Consider the following 22,666-nt stretch of genomic DNA (forward strand, 5'->3'; position numbering starts at 1 on the left):
TCCCCAGGCTATAATCCTAAAAAGAGCAAGTTGGCTAATCACCTATTGTCGGCAGCAAAATTGACCATCCCGTTATTTTGGATGCAGAAGATCACCCCGCCTATTTCTGTTTGGGATGATAAAGTATCACAAATTGCTAGGTTCGAGGAACTTTTGGCCTGCTCACAACGTTCTCATGATACTTATAGAAGTACATGGTTACTTCGGAATGTAAGCATGACACCTTGATTCGTGACCGCCTTGGCAGCTCATGAAGTCTGCGGATCTCCATTCTGTTTGTTCTTTCTTTCTGTTCCCTCTCTTACGCTATACTCTGTTTCTTATTCCTGCGCTCTACCTTCCCTTCCTGTCTCTCATTTATGTTTTTTCTGTTCTAGTTCTCTCACTCTTGTCCTTCTTAAATGTTAAGTTCCCTCAACTCCCAATCCCTGATTTCCCTTCCCTGCCCGTTGCCCCTCTGTCTTTCCCTAGCCTCCCTTCCCTTCCCTCCCTCATTTTTATTTTTAGTCAGTCATGTAAGGCTTAACTTTGTAACTTTCTTATAGTTCATACTGAATTATGTGATATACAACATTGCTTTTCGTTTTGCTGTATGTACTTGTTTGAGCTCTCTCTTTTCAATTGTAGCTCACGCTCATGTATTTGTTTATTTTGTGTTATTTCTGCTCAATAAACTTTTGAATTAAAAAAAAAAAAAATTAATAGACTCCCTGTGTGCTGGCTCTGGTAATATATAGAAGGAATGAAGGGGGAGGAAACGCTTTACCTTATATGCAAATGTCCATACCATCTCGGTCTGCAAGGACTATTAAAGGGAATGGGACGAGCAGTACCGGGACATTACAGTCGGGCTGGATTCTTCTCCCTGCGCAGCGTCCCCTTCCGGCCTTGAATTCACTCTGCTAGGCATCGGGCCTGGGCAGAGCCGACTGCGCATGCCCGCACTACAAGCGTGCAGGCGATGGCGGCAGGGAAGGCCATGTGGTATCCAGACCCCCATCCAGGAGGGGAGGGGAGGGGAGCACTGATGATGGCTGCCCTGTGTCCACGATGTCTGCGGGCTAGGAGTGACAGCAGGCTTTCCGGAGATCCCAGGAGCAGCTGCAAGGTGACCGGAGGCCTCCGGGGAGGAACGCAGGCTGGCCGGGTCCTTAGCAGGGGAGCCGGGAGATGAGCTGCGTGGAGGAGAAGCGGTGGCGGGCGCCATCTTGGATCCTGTGTGGATGCAGGCTGCTTCGAAACGCGGTCCCCGGAGAAACCGCTCGATGGAGAAGTCGTGGGATGCCCCAGGAGGGGTTGAAGAGGATCGCTGTGTCCCCCTGCGAGATTTGCCCATGTCGGAAGGGCTGTAGAGAAGCCGGTCGGTCGGAACAGCAGGCTATATCGGAGGCCGGGGAAGGAGCTCAGGCGACGTGCGTCTCTACTCCTCCATAGCCAGGCCACGCCCCCCGGAGAGGCACTTTTAGACCTCATTTTAATAAATGAACCTGACACACTGTCAAAAGTGGAGGTTGGTGGACATCTGGGTAATAGTAAGCATAACATCATATGTTTTCTTGTACACATTAAGAAGATGTTCATTAGAGGGGGTACAAAAACACTAAACTTCAGGAAGGCCAATTTTAACCAGCTGAGAGAGGAGCTTAGCAGCATACACTGGGACAATGTCCTCAACGTGACGGGAACACAAACAAAATGGGACATCTTCAAAAATATACTAAACTAGCAGGAGGACCCGGCTTCGCACGGGTATATTTCATTTTTTGTTTGTGTAGTGGCCCCATAAGAATTGTCCAGTTTTGCACTGGTGTATTTTGTATATCGTTTGTGTGTGTCCATAAGCGTCATGTGATCATGTGTATCTCATTTCGAATATCAGTGAAAAACCTGTGATCAGTTGTTATGGAGACCTTGAGTTGGGAATGCTGTATCTCAGCAATGGTACTTCCGAGCGAGTTGGAGTCTCGTCTTAAACCTTCCCGGATACCTGAAGTATCTCTGTACCAAATTTGGTGAAGATCGGTCCATTCGTTTGGTCGCGCATAAAGAACAGACAGACAAGAATTCATTTTTATAAGATAGAGAGAAGACATGAGTATAACGCACTATATAAACTGGCCCTATCTGACCCTGAGGTAATTGTACGGTACCGGATTTATACAGTCTCTTAGCTCTCTGTGGTGCTCCCTCGGTGCAGGCCTGGGTCCAGGAACTCAGCAAACTCGGTCTTGGGTGAAGGTCTGAACACGGTGATGGCAGTCTAAGGCACAGTCTGCAACATGCGCAGCAATCCGCTATAATGGTAAGGCACCTCCAGAAAACAGTCTATGAATATTTGGTTGAGCTGCAGCCGTCCATAGCAAGTCTCTCAACCGGCCTTTAGTCTCTAGTAAGACTCTCAACAACACTGCTGCTTTTTCCTGTAAGCCTCTGCAGTGCTTCGGGCCTTGCACTATGCTCTTAGAGGCTATGGCTGACTAACAGGTCCTCACAGCGCAGAATCTGGGCCCAAACTGGCTGCTCTCAGCTTCCTGCTCCACGTCACTTCTTTTGGACTGCACCATTAAGCAGGCAGAACCAGGGAGATTATTGTCTCTTACATTAGTACAGTCCTAGGCAATAAAAGGTAATGTCACAGAAAAGTTTGAAAGGGGCAACTAACTCCTACAATTCTCAGGTGCCTTTGACTATTTTATTCGTGGGCATTCTCCTTTCACCTGTTCTATAAAAAGCAGCAAAATAAACCCGTTACAGTCAGCGTAGTTTTTAGTCACACACTTCATTTCTATGGGTCCATAAACAAGGCTGTAGATTTTGTGTCCAAGTCCTATACCAGGAACAGAAATTATGAAGCCTATCCTACTGTAGGAAATCCAACAAGTCTTTATGCAGATCCAGAGCTGCGGATAACACACGAAAATGTGTTTATTTTTTTTAAGGATTAGTATTCACGGACAGTAAAAACTACTACACGTGTGCAGTAGGCCTTAGCCAAAGCTTACACTTAGGCTAAGGCCACACGTACCATAATGCAGCGCAGTCGATTCATCTTTTTTCATTATTGTTTTGCAGAATTTACCTCGGTGGCCTTTCTTCGCTTATTATACTTATATTGGAAACATCAGCATTTCCCCAGGTATAATGGACATGTTCAGACTTTCAAAAATTTGTCACACACTCAGTCACTATAAAAGATACTGTAAAACTAAAGCGTTTCTATAACAAGGAGCTTCCGTCCTCTAGAAAAAATAAAAAATTCAGCGTACTGTCTGCTTTCTCGATCTGTGCTGGTCCCGTAGCTCTTTACCGCCAGAAGGCGGAATTCTAGCGGTATACAAAACCGCATGAGCCCCAGGCGGTGAAAGGACCTCTGTAAAGGGAAATGTATCACAAAGCTCTCGAGGGGGGAGTGAAAGCCAAACACCTGCTCCAGACCGCAAATGGTGCCTTTCAGGTCCGCTTCACATCTGTGTCAGACGGAGCCCATTGAAATTGGCAGAGGCAAACAAAAATAAATAAAAATCGCAGCACGGACAATTATATCTACGGAAACGCTGGCAAATTCCCTGTAGATATAATTGTAACAAAGTAGTCAGCAGAGGAAAACTCCATGAACTTTCTGTTCAAAGAGCTGCAGGAAGAACAGCGATGCGTTCTGAAAAAAAAAAAAAAAAAAAGCCTCCGAATTGATTTCAATGGGCTCTGCTAGCTTGCTTTTTTTTTTTTTTCACTCACGTAATTTTCCGCTAGCTGAAAATACAGCGCCATTTTCCTCTGTGTGACTGGACCCATACTATGACCTGAACTGACATCTCGGTAATGAAAACCGCCTCACCGGCAGACTGGTGAACTTGCCCATAGCAACCAATCAGAGCTCAGCTTTCACTTTACCTCAGCAGCTCCAGTGATGAAAGCTCCTGCATAGTAAGCAATAATGACACCATGAGGCAGTTTTCGCCTGACCAATATTGCTGCTCAGTAAGGCTGCTTGCACACTACAGGATTTTTCACGGCTCCCTGGGCTGTGGATACTACATCTCCATAAACTTCTATAGAGCTGCAAAAGTCACAGCTTTGTGCACAAAGTCTTCTATGGAACCACCGAATCCACGGCACGGAAGCCCGTAAAAAAAAAAAAAAACTGTAGTGTGCAAACAGCCACTAAGGATACCAGACATGTTTTGTCAGTGCATTCATGTATGTGTGCACGTGTGTGTGTGATCCACGAGTATGTATCTGTGCGCGCATGCACATATATCATCCATATATGTGTATGTGCGATCCATGAGTTTGTGCGTGTGCAGTAGTTGTGTGTGCGCTCTGTTCGTCCATGTATATAGTGTGCATTCAGCCGAGCGTCTTCCCCCGTGCGTGTGTATGGTGTGCATGTGGTATTTATGGGGGTAGTGTTTGTGTTGTGTCTATCTAGAATGGTCTGGTTTTTGTGTTGTGCTTGTGGGTTGGTGTATGTGTGATGTTTACATGGTTTTGGTGAAATACGTGTTGTGGCCCCTTTAGTGGTGACTCTTTTGTGCAGGCGCTATAATCCGTCCCTGTCAGTCACAAACGGTTTCCCTTCAGCGCTTTCACATTTCCCAATTCTATGGATAGGGCCTAACTTCAGGGACCCAAATCTCATGACGAGGAGGGGCGCTAGCAAGATGTAACGTGCGCAGTACTCTGCTCCTGTGGGTGGAGAGGGGGGGGGGGGGTGCGCGCGCTAAATTTCACTCAAATCAGGCAAGAACTGTGGATTTGTATAGAGCAGACTACTACAGATTTGGAGATCTATAAAATATATATAGATATTTGCTGATAGCCAGCTCTGTTATCTCTATGTAAACACACAGATAATATGCAACTGCTTGTACTGAAGCCACTGAGTATTATCTGATCTGCAGAAGCTGCTGCCACAGATGAGAAACCCCCCCCCCCCCCCTTTAATCCAAATTGGCAGATGTAGAAGAGCTTGGTAGGTGGTGCATTTATGAAAATGTAGCAGAGCATTACTTGCGGTAACAACTGATGGCAGGTTTTTCAATGATATCCAAACTGATACACATGATGCTTGTGGATCAATAGAAACTCACAGCTTCTTCAGTGTTCACATACACACAGCTTTCCATAGCAACTACTCTATTCGTATGGGGCCCAATACACAAACAAAAGATTAAATATACCTGTGCAAAGCCAGGTCTTCCTGCTAGAAAATATATATAATATACACACACACTACATATTGTTACTTTACACAAACCTCTGTTTCCAGTTTATTCTCCCACAGCTCTACTACAGCAGCCTCCCCCTGTCCCCCCTTTAGCTCAGTCCTGTACAGCTTCTACCTTGCATAAGGCTATTGTGACCGGTCACACTTGTGTGGAGCCTTTACATAACTGACAAAGGTTTTTTTGCAGGACCTACAAAAAAAATAAAAAAATTCCTGGCACAGAGGCCAAGTTCGCAGTTTTTTTTGGTCAGGATTTTGAGGCCATAGCCAGATACAGTCTCAAAAACCTGACCAAAAAGATGGCTCTTATTGAAGTCAATGAGATCCACTCCGGTCTTTTTTCCAGGAGCAGTTTCTTCTGGAAAAGAGGAGAGCTGCTCATTCAGGCTGTTTTGCCTCATGATTCGGCCTGAAGACACACCCTCCTCCAGACTCGGCCCCTTCATTGGGCCTGGAGTGGAGTGCGCAGCTGGATGCCGGGGGTAGTGCACCAGCTTTCAGTCGCAGTTACCTGGCTTTAGGTCCCGAACCTGAGGCAGCCTCCTCAGGTTTCGGACCAAAAAAAAAAAAAAAAAAAAACCTCCGTCTGAACTTACCCTTAGTATTGCTGCCAGTTTGTAGACCTGCAGCAAAGAAGAAATTCCACCTTTGTTTGTAAACCACACAGTAGAATAAAGATATCACGTGAAGACAACCATTGCAATGGGAAATTTCACTTTATTTTTCTGGAGACATTTCAGAAACAAATATACAATACAATAAGAATTGTGACTTTTTGGAGTCTAGACCATAATTGCAAGAACTTTCTAAGATCTGTCAGAGTTGCTAGCTGGTTAAGGAAAACATTTTTTTTTGTACCGTGTTAGCCAGTGGATATGAAATCAATAACAAAACAAAAAAAAAACACAAACAAAACCAAAACGAGTCTTTGGTAGTGGATCCCTTTATTAATGACTAATGACAGATTAAGAGTTTTCGAAATATACCTGAGGAAGAAGCAGAGCATCAAAAGCTTGTAATCTGTCATTAGTAAGGGGGCGTTCACACAATCGTCAGTGTCCGCTGCTAATGTCCGCACAAGATTTTGAATGGACATTAGCAGCGGACACAGATTGTAGTGTGAACGCCCCCCCTTAGACATTAAAAAAAAAATGTATCCACTTCTGAAGATTCAAGTTTTTTTTTAGCTGGTTATGTTCATAGGAAACTTTACAGCAAAAAGACAAATTGAAACATTTCATAGAACTAATAGTTGATACGCGAGATGAAGGTCCAGCCAGGTGTCCATGTCACATGTTCTCCACTCCTGAAGCAAGCACAAGTCTAGAAGAGAAAGTAAGTTCATGTCATTTTACAGAAAAATGGGAAACCGGATACGACAAAATAAATTTGGAATGCTATAAGATACGACAACCGACCGACAAAAACGCTCCACTACATACTTTTGGAATGAACATTTTACCGCCATTGCAAACAAAGAAAAACTCTTAGCACACCGTCATCCGTCCACACAACACCGACAACCTGCTGCAAAACCAAGACCGCAGGATGCAGCAAACAAAGCCTGAGCAGCCACCTTTAGACCAGAGGGTTTTCTGGCGACTGGTGTCAGATGCTGGTCAATGCAGCTACACTCCCGCCACGATGCTGTATGAGCTAAGCAGCGCAGGTACTAAAGTGAAGTCCTCAATTGGAAATCTGATATGGATAAGGCCTAAAATACCAACTCTTGAAGCTCCCTGTAAAAGAAAGCAGGGATTCCTGTAACTTGCAGGCCCAAATAGCACATGATCTCCAGCCCCTGCTAAGCCCCATACCACTCGCGGTGATGTTACCGAAATATAGACAAGCATAGCGATACGCTCCGGCCGAAAGCGTGGCCACCATGCGCTATAGTACAAGCAACACCACCACTTGTAGCACAGTGCCCAACAAGCACCAAAAAACCATGTGCTGCCTGTGCCTACATATCACAGAAGTCACCGCCATCTTCCTCAGGGAGCTCCCAGAGTTGAGACTCCAGGCCTCATCCAGCCAGACGCCCACTTAAGGGCTTCACTGAAGCAGCTACACCACTCAGACCACACAGCACCGCAGAAAGAACACAGCTACACTGGCCAGCGTTTGATACCAGTTGCCAGAAAGCCCATCTGGACTTTAGGCGCCTACCCATGACTCGGTTCACCACAACCCTTAGCGTTAACCCCACAGCAAACTGCCTGTACTGTATGAAAAGAGTTTTGAGTACCAAGAGAGGTTTTGCCTTCATCCCATTAAAAAGACCCCATGCTAAAAGTTGATACTACAAGTAGACGTACTAAATATAGCAGTCTACCCACATCCTCCACCACCCTCTCCATCACCACATGAAGGCTCAGATTCATAAGGAGGGGTTTATGAACCCTTACCTCCGACGCAACAATGGTAAAGGCAGTTTTGGGAACTACAGACTATAAAGGATAATGTGCCACAGCTTTGAAGAGACTCACAAATGCAAACCACATATGGACAACCATCAATAACCCGCCCCATCTTACAAGAACACTGACACACTGCAACATCGCACAACCTAAACATAGCATGCACCGACAGGACCCCTCAGAGATCTGGCACAGAACAGGAATGCCAACTCCTGAGAACGAAAGCAGCCATTTCCGTAATTAACAGGAGCGAACAGCACATGATCTCCGGCACATGTGCTGCCCGTTCCTACAGGTCACAGAAGTCACCACCATCGTCTTCAGGGAGCTCCTGAGTTGGACTCCAACTGTTACCCACAATCTCCACTTGGTGGGGTTTAGTTCAGCACCTACACTGCTCAGATCATACAGCATCACAGTGCGGGAATCACAAATCCCACGCAGCTTGTGACATGTCCCCTCAGTGCTAGCCGGATGCAGGATTTGACAAGTCGTGACAGCCATCCACACCTAGTCTACATCTACTTGCCCCTTCATGACTCTACAACGCATTATCTTTCTAACAACTAACCACACAGTAGGATACAAGCTTTATAAACCTAGATTAGAGGTCAGTTCTCAAGGACACAGGCAAAACCTAAAGAGCACATAGTAATCTACCGCTAGTGCCCTCCACCACCCCTGCCATCACCACACGAAGGCTTGAATTCATAATGAGGGACTTATGATCCATAGACCTCCGACATAACAATGAAGAGGATAGCTTTAGGCACCAGTTTTATATTGATCCTTGCTCACAGCAGCTGCAAAATACCCAAAAAAAAGGCCAAATGGAACTTACCTACAATCTTGTAGAGGGCAAGGTGATGTTCTTCTAGTAGTAGATCCAGCTTTCACAGCTACAAAAGAGGAAAACACGACACTTAAAAAACCGTTTTAGTGTCGATTCAGAAACTGCAGGAGATTGAATATTGTTGGATTTCTTAAATTCGACATCAGACAAAGGGTAGAACTTATGCATCAGAGTTATATAGTGAGCAGAACATTCAATACAGTAACACTTACCGTACTTACCCTGATCTTCTCAGCAGAACAAACATAAATCAACATTATCACAATAGCATTATATGGTGAACAGACATACTAAACTATGTTGTTAAAGTAAGAAAGGGGATGGAGGGGTGGGAAGTGTGTGTGTGTGGGGGGGGGGGCAGAGTCATTCTGATCAAAGTATTAAAGTGATAACCCCTCCATTATCACAATGATACAGTGACAATAATGACCAAGATTTTTTAGTGAACAGTTACCCAAGAGTTGCCCGAGACAGTAATAAGGGTAGTGTGTCTAATATTATATACACAGAGGAAGGTGGAGGAAGACAAGGCCAGCAAATACAACCTATAACCCCGACAGAGTTGATCCAGAGGAAGGCGAAAACTGGCAGTCAGTACAAGACCCAGGATCAACTATTCTAACAAGTGTAAAACCCTCATACAGTAGGGAATATTGAAATATAATATCCACAGTGTGTCGTTTTATAACATTCATATACACATTAGATAAGGTTGCATAAAGAGAAACATACATAAAGTACAGCCCTACAGAGTTGATCCAGAGGAAGGCAAAAAACCCCATGAGGCCAATGCCAATAACCCCATGTTATGGGAAAAAAATTCCTTCCCGACTCCAGTACGGCAGTCAGTATAAGACCCTGGAAAAACTCGTCTAGATTTACCATTAGGACTGGGGACAGCCAAAAAAAAAGTAGCAATACATGCATTCTCTATAGTAGGTTGAGCTAGGGCTGGGCCGACAGTCTCACCATACAGTTGTATGGTGAGCTGCCATTTCCCTACAGCTTATATTAGTCTAGGCATACTAATGCCATTAGGATTAGACTCATTTCTATCATGGTATTAGAGGGAAAAACCTACTACAACTCAGGGGGCCTAGGGCAGAGACTAGCCAAAGCAGAAAGTTACTCTGATGGCATGGTGAAGCAAGAAATGCAGAGCATCAATTGCAAAGTTGGTTTGTTTTTTAATTTAATTACTAGCCTTCACACGGTGTTACATCAATATCCCCTCCAATATCAATGCAACGGGTCATGCTCCGGCACCCTATCTAGCTAGGACTAGGGATGGGCTATGGCCTCACCATGCAGTTGTATGGTGAGCTGCCAGGTTGTTTTATTAGTCTAGGCATACTAATGCCACTAGGCGGCGGCGTTCTCATCAGAGCATTAAAGCAATAACCCGCCCAACTATCACAGTAACACAATGACAAAAGCAGCCAAAACCGCCGGACTAGGGCTAGACCTATTAATGCCATTAGGAATAAGGGAGGCCAGTTCCATCAAATGCATTAATGTAATAACCGGCCGAAATATCACAGAAATACAATGACAGACGGCTAAACCCGTCAGGATCTGCTCTCAAGTAAGAACTGGCAGGCATAGCTCTCTATAAGACCCGCCAAGGCATAGATCTGTTAAGAACCACCGGGCGCTGTCTCTATAAGAACTAGCAAGCACAGGTCTCCCTATAAGAACGGTCACCTTCAGAGCTCCCACAGAGTTCCACAGGCAAAGCTAAGAGCAAATAAAAGGGGGAAAACCTACCGTGTCAACTCAGCCGGTTCCACGTCTCTGCAGCACACCAGTCCACGCGCCGTCCTCCTTCTGCACAACTAGCTTCCGTATACTACAACAGCTGTATTTAAGGCATCACATGCTTGCCACACCCCCTCACGTGTTTCTGAGGGGGCGTGGCCAACTAATTGGGAAGGTTTCTACACAGCTGTTGTAGCACGTGCCAAACAAGTGAAAGTGGGTGTGGCTGGAATAAATTCACATAGCAGGGAAACAGCAGAATGTCGAAAGCAATATGTTTCTAAAGCACGTTTTCGCCCTCTTTCTGTTCTTCAATAGTTTGGAGATGTGCACTTGGAGTAGTGCTGAGTGGAATGTTAGCAGTGTATAGGACACAAGTACCTTGTTTTTATTTTTGTGAGTAATGAAAACGTGTCTTCCTAAAGATACTTCTGTATCTCTTCACAGGACCCAAGCATCCATCTATTGCTGTTACTGTAGAATGACTAAATATACCTGTATTTCTTCCCCAGCTCCTTTACCACAAGTAGAACTTTCAATCCGTCAACCAATCTTAATACGACCAATCAACGGTATTACACTAAGACTACACTTTATATGACTGTGCTGACAGTACCAGTATTAAAGATGGTAGACGCGAAATCCTAGTGGGCTAAAGGACTTCCGGTGACGACGTGATCATGTGATCAGACTGGCGTGGGCGGAGCTATTCAGGACAGTGCCGAGTTACACAGGAAAAAGAAGTTGCAGTGAATGGAGACTGGAAGGAGGAAAGAGACGGCATGTGTAAGCAAGAGGGGTGGAAAGGGCTGGGGGAGAGGGTCAGGCTGTGTGTGAGCATGATATAGGAGTTTGGATGGGTAAAGGCTAAATACTAGACTCCGTAAGGACCGTCTGCCGATACAAGGTCACATGACCGGATAGGCGTGTCTTTACTTGTAAGCAAGACCTTCCACAGTATCCTGTGTAGTGGAGCAACATGGAGAGCTGCGAGGTGCACGATTTAGTGAAGGGGGGGAGATACAGTAGGTGGACTGCAGGGAGTAGTGTAGAGGGGGAGAGATGTGCAGGGTCGGACAGGCCCGCCGGGAGACCGGGGAATCCCCCCGTAGGCCCCAGCCTGGACTATTAAGACCCTCATTATGGGGCCCTACCGGACCTCCACTGCCTTTTTTTTTTTTAGTAGACAGTGGAGGTTCGGTAAGGCGTCTGCTCAGGGCTGGTGTCAGCACCCGGGCAAGTCACTGTGAAGTATGAAGGGAGAGAGACTCCGTGCTGAAGAGACAGCATGTGTGAGTAATAGGGGAGACATGGGGGGGGCAGGCTGTGTGAGCGAGAGGGGAGACATGGAGGTGCAGGCTGTGTGAGCGAGAGGGGAGACATGGAGGTGCAGGCTGTGTGAGCGAGAGGGGAGACATGGAGGGGCAGACTGTGTGAGCGAGAGGGGAGACATGGGGGGGGCAGGCTGTGTGAGCGAGAGGGGAGACATGGGGGGGCAGGCTGTGTGAGCGAGAGGGGAGACATGGAGGGGCAGGCTGTGTGAGCGAGAGGGGAGACATGGAGGGGCAGGCTGTGTGAGCGAGAGGGGAGACATGGGGGGGGGCAGGCTGTGTGAGCGAGAGGGGAGACATGGGGGGGGCAGGCTGTGTGAGCGAGAGGGGAGACATGGGGGGGCAGGCTGTGTGAGCGAGAGGGGAGACATGGGGGGGGGCAGGCTGTGTGAGCGAGAGGGGAGACATGGGGGGGGCAGGCTGTGTGAGCGAGAGGGGAGACATGGGGGGGCAGGCTGTGTGAGCGAGAGGGGAGACATGGGGGGGCAGGCTGTGTGAGCGAGAGGGGAGACATGGAGGTGCAGGCTGTGTGAGCGAGAGGGGAGACATGGGGGGGCAGGCTGTGTGAGCGAGAGGGGAGACATGGAGGTGCAGGCTGTGTGAGCGAGAGGGGAGACATGGAGGTGCAGGCTGTGTGAGCGAGAGGGGAGACATGGAGGTGCAGGCTGTGTGAGCGAGAGGGGAGACATGGAGGTGCAGGCTGTGTGAGCGAGAGGGGAGACATGGAGGTGCAGGCTGTGTGAGCGAGAGGGGAGACATGGAGGTGCAGGCTGTGTGAGCGAGAGGGGAGACATGGAGGTGCAGGCTGTGTGAGCGAGAGGGGAGACATGGAGGTGCAGGCTGTGTGAGCGAGAGGGGAGACATGGAGGTGCAGGCTGTGTGAGCGAGAGGGGAGACATGGAGGTGCAGGCTGTGTGAGCGAGAGGGGAGACATGGAGGTGCAGGCTGTGTGAGCGAGAGGGGAGACATGGAGGTGCAGGCTGTGTGAGCGAGAGGGGAGACATGGAGGGGCAGGCTGTGTGAGCGAGAGGGGAGACATGGGGGGGGGCAGGCTGTGTGAGCGAGAGGGGAGACATGGGGGGGGCAGGCTGTGTGAGCGAGAGGGGAGACATGGGGGGGCAGGCTGTGTGAGCGAGAGGGGAGACATGGGGGGGCAGGCTGTGTGAGCGAGAGGGGAGACATGGAGGTGCAGGCTGTGTGAGCGAGAGGGGAGACATGGGGGGGCAGGCTGTGTGAGCGAGAGGGGAGACATGGAGGGGCAGGCTGTGTGAGCGAGAGGGGAGACATGGAGGTGCAGGCTGTGTGAGCGAGAGGGGAGACATGGAGGTGCAGGCTGTGTGAGCGAGAGGGGAGACATGGAGGTGCAGGCTGTGTGAGCGAGAGGGGAGACATGGAGGTGCAGGCTGTGTGAGCGAGAGGGGAGACATGGAGGTGCAGGCTGTGTGAGCGAGAGGGGAGACATGGAGGTGCAGGCTGTGTGAGCGAGAGGGGAGACATGGAGGTGCAGGCTGTGTGAGCGAGAGGGGAGACATGGAGGTGCAGGCTGTGTGAGCGAGAGGGGAGACATGGAGGTGCAGGCTGTGTGAGCGAGAGGGGAGACATGGAGGTGCAGGCTGTGTGAGCGAGAGGGGAGACATGGAGGTGCAGGCTGTGTGAGCGAGAGGGGAGACATGGAGGTGCAGGCTGTGTGAGCGAGAGGGGAGACATGGAGGTGCAGGCTGTGTGAGCGAGAGGGGAGACATGGAGGTGCAGGCTGTGTGAGCGAGAGGGGAGACATGGAGGTGCAGGCTGTGTGAGCGAGAGGGGAGACATGGAGGTGCAGGCTGTGTGAGCGAGAGGGGAGACATGGAGGTGCAGGCTGTGTGAGCGAGAGGGGAGACATGGAGGTGCAGGCTGTGTGAGCGAGAGGGGAGACATGGAGGTGCAGGCTGTGTGAGCGAGAGGGGAGACATGGAGGTGCAGGCTGTGTGAGCGAGAGGGGAGACATGGAGGTGCAGGCTGTGTGAGCGAGAGGGGAGACATGGAGGTGCAGGCTGTGTGAGCGAGAGGGGAGACATGGGGGGGGCAGGCTGTGTGAGCGAGAGGGGAGACATGGGGGGGGCAGGCTGTGTGAGCGAGAGGGGAGACATGGGGGGGCAGGCTGTGTGAGCGAGAGGGGAGACATGGGGGGGCAGGCTGTGTGAGCGAGAGGGGAGACATGGAGGGGCAGGCTGTGTGAGCGAGAGGGGAGACATGGAGGGGCAGGCTGTGTGAGCGAGAGGGGAGACATGGAGGGGCAGGCTGTGTGAGCGAGAGGGGAGACATGGAGGGGCAGGCTGTGTGAGCGAGAGGGGAGACATGGAGGGGCAGGCTGTGTGAGCGAGAGGGGAGACATGGAGGGGCAGGCTGTGTGAGCGAGAGGGGAGACATGGAGGTGCAGGCTGTGTGAGCGAGAGGGGAGACATGGAGGTGCAGGCTGTGTGAGCATGGTTGCGTCTAGATTGGAGTTGCTCCTGGTAGGTCCTCCCTCCAGCAACTCCAATCTAGTCACCTCACTAGTGAACGGTCTAGATTGGAGTTGCTGGAGGGAGGACCTGCTAGAATCATCTCCAATGTAGACTGTTCAGTACTGAGGTGACTAGAATGGAGTTGCTTCGAGGAGCTGCTGCCAGAAACTCCAATCTAGTCACTTCACTACAGGAGCAGCTAGAGTGGAGTGTCTATAGGGAGGATCCGTAACTGGCCAAGAGAGACATTGTATATGTATATAATATCAATAAAAATATAGGAAAAACACATTCCTGGACATGTTTACATATGGCATTGATATATATATATTACATAAAATATACCTATATAAATATATATTTGCCATATGCTCTGTACAGGGAGGTGACGCCGCAGCCTTACGTGTTTATTATAACTTGCGCCACTTATTGTAAGTGATAATGGAAATATATGGCAATTTAATAACTGATATAGAGCTAAATTCTGACGTATCGCTGTGCGCCTGATTTATCAGTATATAGTTAATGCAGGTAGGCTCATGATGGTCTCGGCATATTCTGTAGTTACAATAGGTGGGTCCTCCTTGCAGCAACTCCATTCTAGCTGTCTCAATACAGAACTGACTAGAATGGAGTTGCTGCAGGTAGGTTCATGGTATCGGTATATTCTGTAGTTGCTGTAGGTGGGTCCTCCTTGCAGCAACTCCATTCTAGCTGTCTCAATACAGAACTGACTAGAATGGAGTTGCTGCAGGTAGGTTGATGGTCTGGGTATACTCTGTAGTTGCTATAGGTAGGTCCTCCTTGCAGCAACTCCATTCTAGCTGTCTCAATACAGAACTGACTAGAATGGAGTTGCTGCAGGTAGGTTGATGGTCTGGGTATACTCTGTAGTTGCTATAGGTAGGTCCTCCTTGCAGCAACTCCATTCTAGCTGTCTCAATACAGAACTGACTAGAATGGAGTTGCTGCAGGTAGGTTCATGGTATCGGTATATTCTGTAGTTACAATAGGTGGGTCCTCCTTGCAGCAACTCCATTCTAGCTGTCTCAATACAGAACTGACTAGAATGGAGTTGCTGCAGGTAGGTTCATGGTATCGGTATATTCTGTAGTTACAATAGGTGGGTCCTCCTTGCAGCAACTCCATTCTAGCTGTCTCAATACAGAACTGACTAGAATGGAGTTGCTGCAGGTAGGTTCATGGTATCGGTATATTCTGTAGTTACAATAGGTGGGTCCTCCTTGCAGCAACTCCATTCTAGCTGTCTCAATACAGAACTGACTAGAATGGAGTTGCTGCAGGTAGGTTGATGGTCTGGGTATATTCTGTAGTTACAATAGGTGGTCCTCCTTGCAGCAACTCCATTCTAGCTGTCTCAATACAGAACTGACTAGAATGGAGTTGCTGCAGGTAGGTTCATGGTATCGGTATATTCTGTAGTTGCTGTAGGTGGGTCCTCCTTGCAGCAACTCCATTCTAGCTGTCTCAATACAGAACTGACTAGAATGGAGTTGCTGCAGGTAGGTTCATGGTATCGGTATATTCTGTAGTTGCTATAGGTAGGTCCTCCTTGCAGCAACTCCATTCTAGCTGTCTCAATACAGAACTGACTAGAATGGAGTTGCTGCAGGTAGGTTCATGGTATCGGTATATTCTGTAGTTGCTGTAGGTGGGTCCTCCTTGCAGCAACTCCATTCTAGCTGTCTCAATACACAACTGACTAGAATGGAGTTGCTGCAGGTAGGTTGATGGTCTGGGTATACTCTGTAGTTGCTATAGGTAGGTCCTCCTTGCAGCAACTCCATTCTAGCTGTCTCAATACAGAACTGACTAGAATGGAGTTGCTGCAGGTAGGTTCATGGTATCGGTATATTCTGTAGTTACAATAGGTGGGTCCTCCTTGCAGCAACTCCATTCTAGCTGTCTCAATACAGAACTGACTAGAATGGAGTTGCTGCAGGTAGGTTGATGGTCTGGGTATACTCTGTAGTTGCTATAGGTAGGTCCTCCTTGCAGCAACTCTATTCTAGCTGTCTCAATACAGAACTGACTAGAATGGAGTTGCTGCAGGTAGGTTCATGGTATCGGTATATTCTGTAGTTACAATAGGTGGGTCCTCCTTGCAGCAACTCCATTCTAGCTGTCTCAATACAGAACTGACTAGAATGGAGTTGCTGCAGGTAGGTTGATGGTCTGGGTATACTCTGTAGTTGCTATAGGTAGGTCCTCCTTGCAGCAACTCCATTCTAGCTGTCTCAATACAGAACTGACTAGAATGGAGTTGCTGCAGGTAGGTTCATGGTATCGGTATATTCTGTAGTTACAATAGGTGGGTCCTCCTTGCAGCAACTCCATTCTAGCTGTCTCAATACAGAATTGACTAGAATGGAGTTGCTGCAGGTAGGTTCATGGTATCGGTATATTCTGTAGTTACAATAGGTGGGTCCTCCTTGCAGCAACTCCATTCTAGCTGTCTCAATACAGAACTGACTAGAATGGAGTTGCTGCAGGTAGGTTCATGGTATCGGTATATTCTGTAGTTACAATAGGTGGGTCCTCCTTGCAGCAACTCCATTCTAGCTGTCTCAATACAGAACTGACTAGAATGGAGTTGCTGCAGGTAGGTTCATGATATCGGTATATTCTGTAGTTACAATAGGTGGGTCCTCCTTGCAGCAACTCCATTCTAGCTGTCTCAATACAGAACTGACTAGAATGGAGTTGCTGCAGGTAGGTTCATGGTATCGGTATATTCTGTAGTTGCTGTAGGTGGGTCCTCCTTGCAGCAACTCCATTCTAGCTGTCTCAATACAGAACTGACTAGAATGGAGTTGCTGCAGGTAGGTTCATGGTATCGGTATATTCTGTAGTTACAATAGGTGGGTCCTCCTTGCAGCAACTCCATTCTAGCTGTCTCAATACAGAACTGACTAGAATGGAGTTGCTGCAGGTAGGTTCATGGTATCGGTATATTCTGTAGTTGCTATAGGTAGGTCCTCCTTGCAGCAACTCCATTCTAGCTGTCTCAATACAGAACTGACTAGAATGGAGTTGCTGCAGGTAGGTTCATGGTATCGGTATATTCTGTAGTTGCTGTAGGTGGGTCCTCCTTGCAGCAACTCCATTCTAGCTGTCTCAATACACAACTGACTAGAATGGAGTTGCTGCAGGTAGGTTGATGGTCTGGGTATACTCTGTAGTTGCTATAGGTGGGTCCTCCTTGCAGCAACTCCATTCTAGCTGTCTCAATACAGAACTGACTAGAATGGAGTTGCTGCAGGTAGGTTCATGGTATCGGTATATTCTGTAGTTGCTATAGGTAGGTCCTCCTTGCAGCAACTCCATTCTAGCTGTCTCAATACAGAACTAACTAGAATGGAGTTGCTGCAGGTAGGTTGATGGTCTGGGTATATTCTGTAGTTACAATAGGTGGGTCCTCCTTGCAGCAACTCCATTCTAGCTGTCTCAATACAGAACTGACTAGAATGGAGTTGCTGCAGGTAGGTTCATGGTATCGGTATATTCTGTAGTTGCTGTAGGTGGGTCCTCCTTGCAGCAACTCCATTCTAGCTGTCTCAATACAGAACTGACTAGAATGGAGTTGCTGCAGGTAGGTTCATGGTATCGGTATATTCTGTAGTTACAATAGGTGGGTCCTCCTTGCAGCAACTCCATTCTAGCTGTCTCAATACAGAACTGACTAGAATGGAGTTGCTGCAGGTAGGTTCATGGTATCGGTATATTCTGTAGTTGCTGTAGGTGGGTCCTCCTTGCAGCAACTCCATTCTAGCTGTCTCAATACAGAACTGACTAGAATGGAGTTGCTGCAGGTAGGTTGATGGTCTGGGTATATTCTGTAGTTGCTATAGGTGGGTCCTCCTTGCAGCAACTCCATTCTAGCTGTCTCAATACAGAACTGACTAGAATGGAGTTGCTGCAGGTAGGTTCATGGTATCGGTATATTCTGTAGTTGCTGTAGGTGGGTCCTCCTTGCAGCAACTCCATTCTAGCTGTCTCAATACAGAACTGACTAGAATGGAGTTGCTGCAGGTAGGTTGATGGTCTGGGTATATTCTGTAGTTGCTATAGGTGGGTCCTCCTTGCAGCAACTCCATTCTAGCTGTCTCAATACAGAACTGACTAGAATGGAGTTGCTGCAGGTAGGTTCATGGTATCGGTATATTCTGTAGTTGCTGTAGGTGGGTCCTCCTTGCAGCAACTCCATTCTAGCTGTCTCAATACAGAACTGACTAGAATGGAGTTGCTGCAGGTAGGTTCATGGTATCGGTATATTCTGTAGTTGCTATAGGTGGGTCCTCCTTGCAGCAACTCCATTCTAGCTGTCTCAATACACAACTGACTAGAATGGAGTTGCTGCAGGTAGGTTGATGGTCTGGGTATACTCTGTAGTTGCTATAGGTAGGTCCTCCTTGCAGCAACTCCATTCTAGCTGTCTCAATACAGAACTAACTAGAATGGAGTTGCTGCAGGTAGGTTGATGGTCTGGGTATATTCTGTAGTTACAATAGGTGGGTCCTCCTTGCAGCAACTCCATTCTAGCTGTCTCAATACAGAACTGACTAGAATGGAGTTGCTGCAGGTAGGTTCATGGTATCGGTATATTCCGTAGTTGCTATAGGTAGGTCCTCCTTGCAGCAACTCCATTCTAGCTGTCTCAATACAGAACTGACTAGAATGGCCTCTGTTTGTTCCGTCTCATGGCAACACCTAATTTCTGGAAATTCTGTACCCAATTCCTCTTAGCGGTCACATGATGTGCAGGACTCCCAGCAAGAAGGTGCCAGCACGAGACTGAATGGACACTGGCCGAGGACAACGGGTTGCTGAGGACAGGTGAGTATGCTTTTTTTTTATTTTAAACCTCCAGCCCGGCACATGAGTTGCTCCAATTCCTGGACAATATCTTTAAAGGATTTATCCATGTTTCTAATATTTATGGCCTGTCCTCAGGATAAGCCATCAATATTACATCTGTGGGAATCTGACAGCCAGGACCTCTGCAGATGAGCTTTTTCATTACAGTGCGGCTACAGGTAATGGTGACAATTCTAGGAGCCACGCTGCTCTCTTGCCATACAGGATGTAGCAGTGGGTTTAGGTAGTGCAGTGGTACACATCGTATGGCAGGCGAGCAGCCGGCTCCTGATATTACCTTTAGCCATCCTGTACAACTCATCTACAGGGGTCCTGGCGGTGGGCCCCTAAAAACAATTCCACTGGTGGGCCCTAAACACCCCAGTCCGACCCTGTGCAGGGTGGATGTGGGGTACACAATTCACTGTGGGGGAGAGATGGGTGCATGGCAAACTGTGGGGTGGGGAAGTGTGGGGTGCCTGGTGAATTGGGGGGGGGGGGGGATTTAGAGCTGTGTTACTTTAATGGATGGCAAGCTATGGTTGATGCTTGGTGGATTTAGGGTAAGTTCACACAGGTTTTTTTTTTTTGCTCAGTTCTTTTTTTTCTGGGAGCCGTTTGTTCCAGAACGGACATGCTCATTCTTCAGACACCTCGCGACATCCGCCTGAAGGCACTCCCTCCTCCCAACTAGGCCCATTCATTTGGACCTAATCCGGAGCGGAGTGCGCAACTGGATGCTGGTGCAGTGCACTGGTATCCAGTCACAGCCACCTGTATTTTGGGACCGGAACCTGAGGCAGCCTCAGGTTCCGGTCCAAAATACCCCGTGTGAACCCGGCCTAAGGATTGCATAAGAGGCACAAAGAAACTCCTCCATTGGCGGTGCAGAGGTGATTGACAATGTGCTTTAGGTTAAAGCCCCACATAGGGGGCCACAGCCAAAAAGCTCTGCAGGAAAAACCTCTGTGGAAACACATTGCGATCTTCCTACAAGGCCTTTCACGTAAAATGTGCAGTTTTCCTCTGCGGACTTTCTACTTTAGATATACATATAGTTTCCATGTGCTGCAATGTACAAAAAGTAATGTGGGGATAGTGCAGTGCTTGTTGCGGTGCGTGTCAGGGTCGAATTCGACAGCACGGGTCAATCGGTCAGATCCAAATTAGTATTAGCATGTGTGCACCGCGCGAAGAATGACACAGACACTCAGTTCCGTTTTCAATCCCAGCCCAGCACTGAACTGCGTTTATTTCACGTCACACATAGTTATACAGGAAAGGAAAAGAAAGGGTTAATGCATAATATAACATGAAATTCTTCACATGATTGGCTCTTGATCGTGACGTATAACCTGTTGTAGTCTTGGTTACAATCTAAGGAATTCAGCAAAACATGAGAGTCAGCGCCATCTTAGAATACATTCTTTATTCCAAAGCTGATAGTCTTTAGTTTTAAAGGAAAATTAGTATTTCAACAAAACGTAAAATATAACATGCTATAATCGTGACCTGAGCTCTGACAGGGGTACACCGGAGGGACATGGGGGATAGTGGGATATACCTGGATGTAGTTATAGCTGCACTCGTTAGTATCGGGTCTCCAATACTGTGAAGACCCAGTGGCTATGATGGCCGCCATCTTTAAAGGTCCGGCATGTACTATTACAGATGTCGGGAAGGGATACAATTATTTAAAGGGATCCTATCATTTAAACACTTTTTTTTTTTTTTTTTTTTCCTAGCTGACACGTCGGAATAGCTGACACGTGCAGGCTATTCGTCTTTATCCGTCGTCTCTGGTCCGCCGTTCGGTAGAAAGACCGGTTTTTACTGGTATGCAAATGAGTTCTTCTGCAGCACTGGTGGGGTGGGGGGCAGCGCTCAGACAGCACTTGCGGCATCCCCAATGCTGCCAGAGAACTTTCTCCAGCGACGCCTCCATCTTCAACAGCAACCGCCTCTTCTGCGTCTTCTCTGGGGTCACACCCCGGCGCTTGCGCAGTCGGTTCTGCCATCGGGATGCAGGCAAGAGCCGAGTGCACAGGCCGGCGGCCATTTTTTTTGGAGGCCGCTACGCGTGCATGTGCAGTACGCTCCTGTTCTCCATACAACTATAGGAGCTTACTGTGCATGCGAGCGTAGCGGCCTCCAAAAAAATGGCCGCCTGCCTGTTCACTTGGCTTTTGCCTGCGTCCCAATGGCAGAGCAGACTGTGCAGGTGCCGGAGTGTGACCCCAGAGAAGACGCAGAAGAGGTGGTTTCTGTTGAAGATGGAGGCATCGCTGGAGAGACTTCTCTGGCAGCATTGGGGACGCCCCCAGTGCTGTGAAAACTCATTTGCATACCGGTAAAAACCCGGTATTTCTACTGAACGGCGGGCCGGAGACGACTGATAAAGGTAGGCGACAAATAGCCTTTCTTAAGGCTATTCCGCCGTGTTAGTCATAAAAAAATGCGTTTGAATGATAGAGGTCACTTTTTAAAGGGATCCTGAGTTTGTTCATGTTTTGCTGTTATTTTGTTGTTTTGACTTTTTTATTTTTAATAAATTTTATTTTTTGGGCAAAAAAATTAAAAAATAGATGTGTAAATAGTGTTTTCTGAATGTCATAACTTTAATAGTAAGAAATCCATCAATTAGCTATAACTTACCCCATCCCCACCTCTTGTGTCACCAAAGCGACTCTGACTCATCAAGGCACAACAAGATCTCTGCATACAGTAGTGGAAGACCTAGAACATGATGGAGTAAGGTTACGTTCACACTACTGTTATGCACGTCCGTTACTGTTATCTGTCATAGGATGAGAGCAACAGACATAGATGGAGTCTCCTCATCCTCCTGCGTCTGTTCCCATTGACTAGAACATTAAGAAAAAAAACCCATTAAGGACGCCGTCTTCTGTCTCCTTTTTTCTGTCTCTTGTGTTTTTTCCGTAATTTTTGTTTATTTTTGTAAAGGAAGGAAAATGTCTGGCGCGCACAACTTATTCTTCAGTCACAAAACTAAACTTAAATGATGCAGGAAAGATGGGAGACTGAGGACAGACAGGAGACAGCGGCCATCGTGTTGTTTACATTAGTGTTAACTTGAATGGACACTGACTGTCTCTGTCCATTTCTCTGCTGCAGTTAATGTTCGTTGCGGTCATCCATCAAAGGACATTAAAGGGGCTCTTTCAGCAAAATTTTGTTGTATGAGCCCCACATATGCGTGAATAGCCTTTAAAAAAAGGCTATTCAGGCACCGCTAATCTCATTTTAATCCCCCGTCCTGTTTTAAAATCTATAAAAACATATATGTAAATCATACTTGAACGTGCACACTGGGCGGTGATGCACGATCCGACGTCATCTTCTGGTACGCCTACCTCTTCTTTCGGCGACGCCCACCGGTCCTGGCTCTTCCCCGGCTTCATCTTCTTCCATCGGTTCAAATCCAATTGGTTGAAATCCGGCGTGTGCGCAGTAGCCCTCCCTCCGGAGCTACTGCGCACACTCCGGCGGCACTGCCATTGAGAAAAATGGTGCCAGAGGATGTGCAGTAGCTCCAGAGGGAGCATTACTGCGCACGCGCCGGACTTCAACCAATTGGATTTGAACCGCTGGAAGTAGATACAGATGAAGCCGGGAAGAGCCAGGACCGGAGGGCGTCGCCGAAAGAAGAGGTAGGTGTGCTAGAAGATGACGTCGTATCGTGCACGACCGCC

The 22,666-nt window shown here is 47.8% G+C and overlaps 1 long non-coding RNA gene across 1 annotated transcript; it reads right to left on the minus strand.

Annotated features, from left to right (window-relative positions):
• Positions 1-6,219: 6,219 nt before the first annotated feature.
• Positions 6,220-10,847, minus strand: LOC142187207 (uncharacterized). Its single transcript, XR_012712544.1, has 3 exons — positions 10,268-10,847; positions 8,489-8,546; positions 6,220-6,550 (listed from the first exon to the last, which is right to left on the minus strand). It is a non-coding gene; the product is annotated as an uncharacterized LOC142187207 (long non-coding RNA).
• Positions 10,848-22,666: the final 11,819 nt, after the last annotated feature.

Source organism: Leptodactylus fuscus, unplaced genomic scaffold, assembly GCF_031893055.1.
Source record: "Leptodactylus fuscus isolate aLepFus1 unplaced genomic scaffold, aLepFus1.hap2 HAP2_SCAFFOLD_137, whole genome shotgun sequence".
NCBI classification, from domain to species: Eukaryota; Metazoa; Chordata; class Amphibia; order Anura; family Leptodactylidae; genus Leptodactylus; species Leptodactylus fuscus.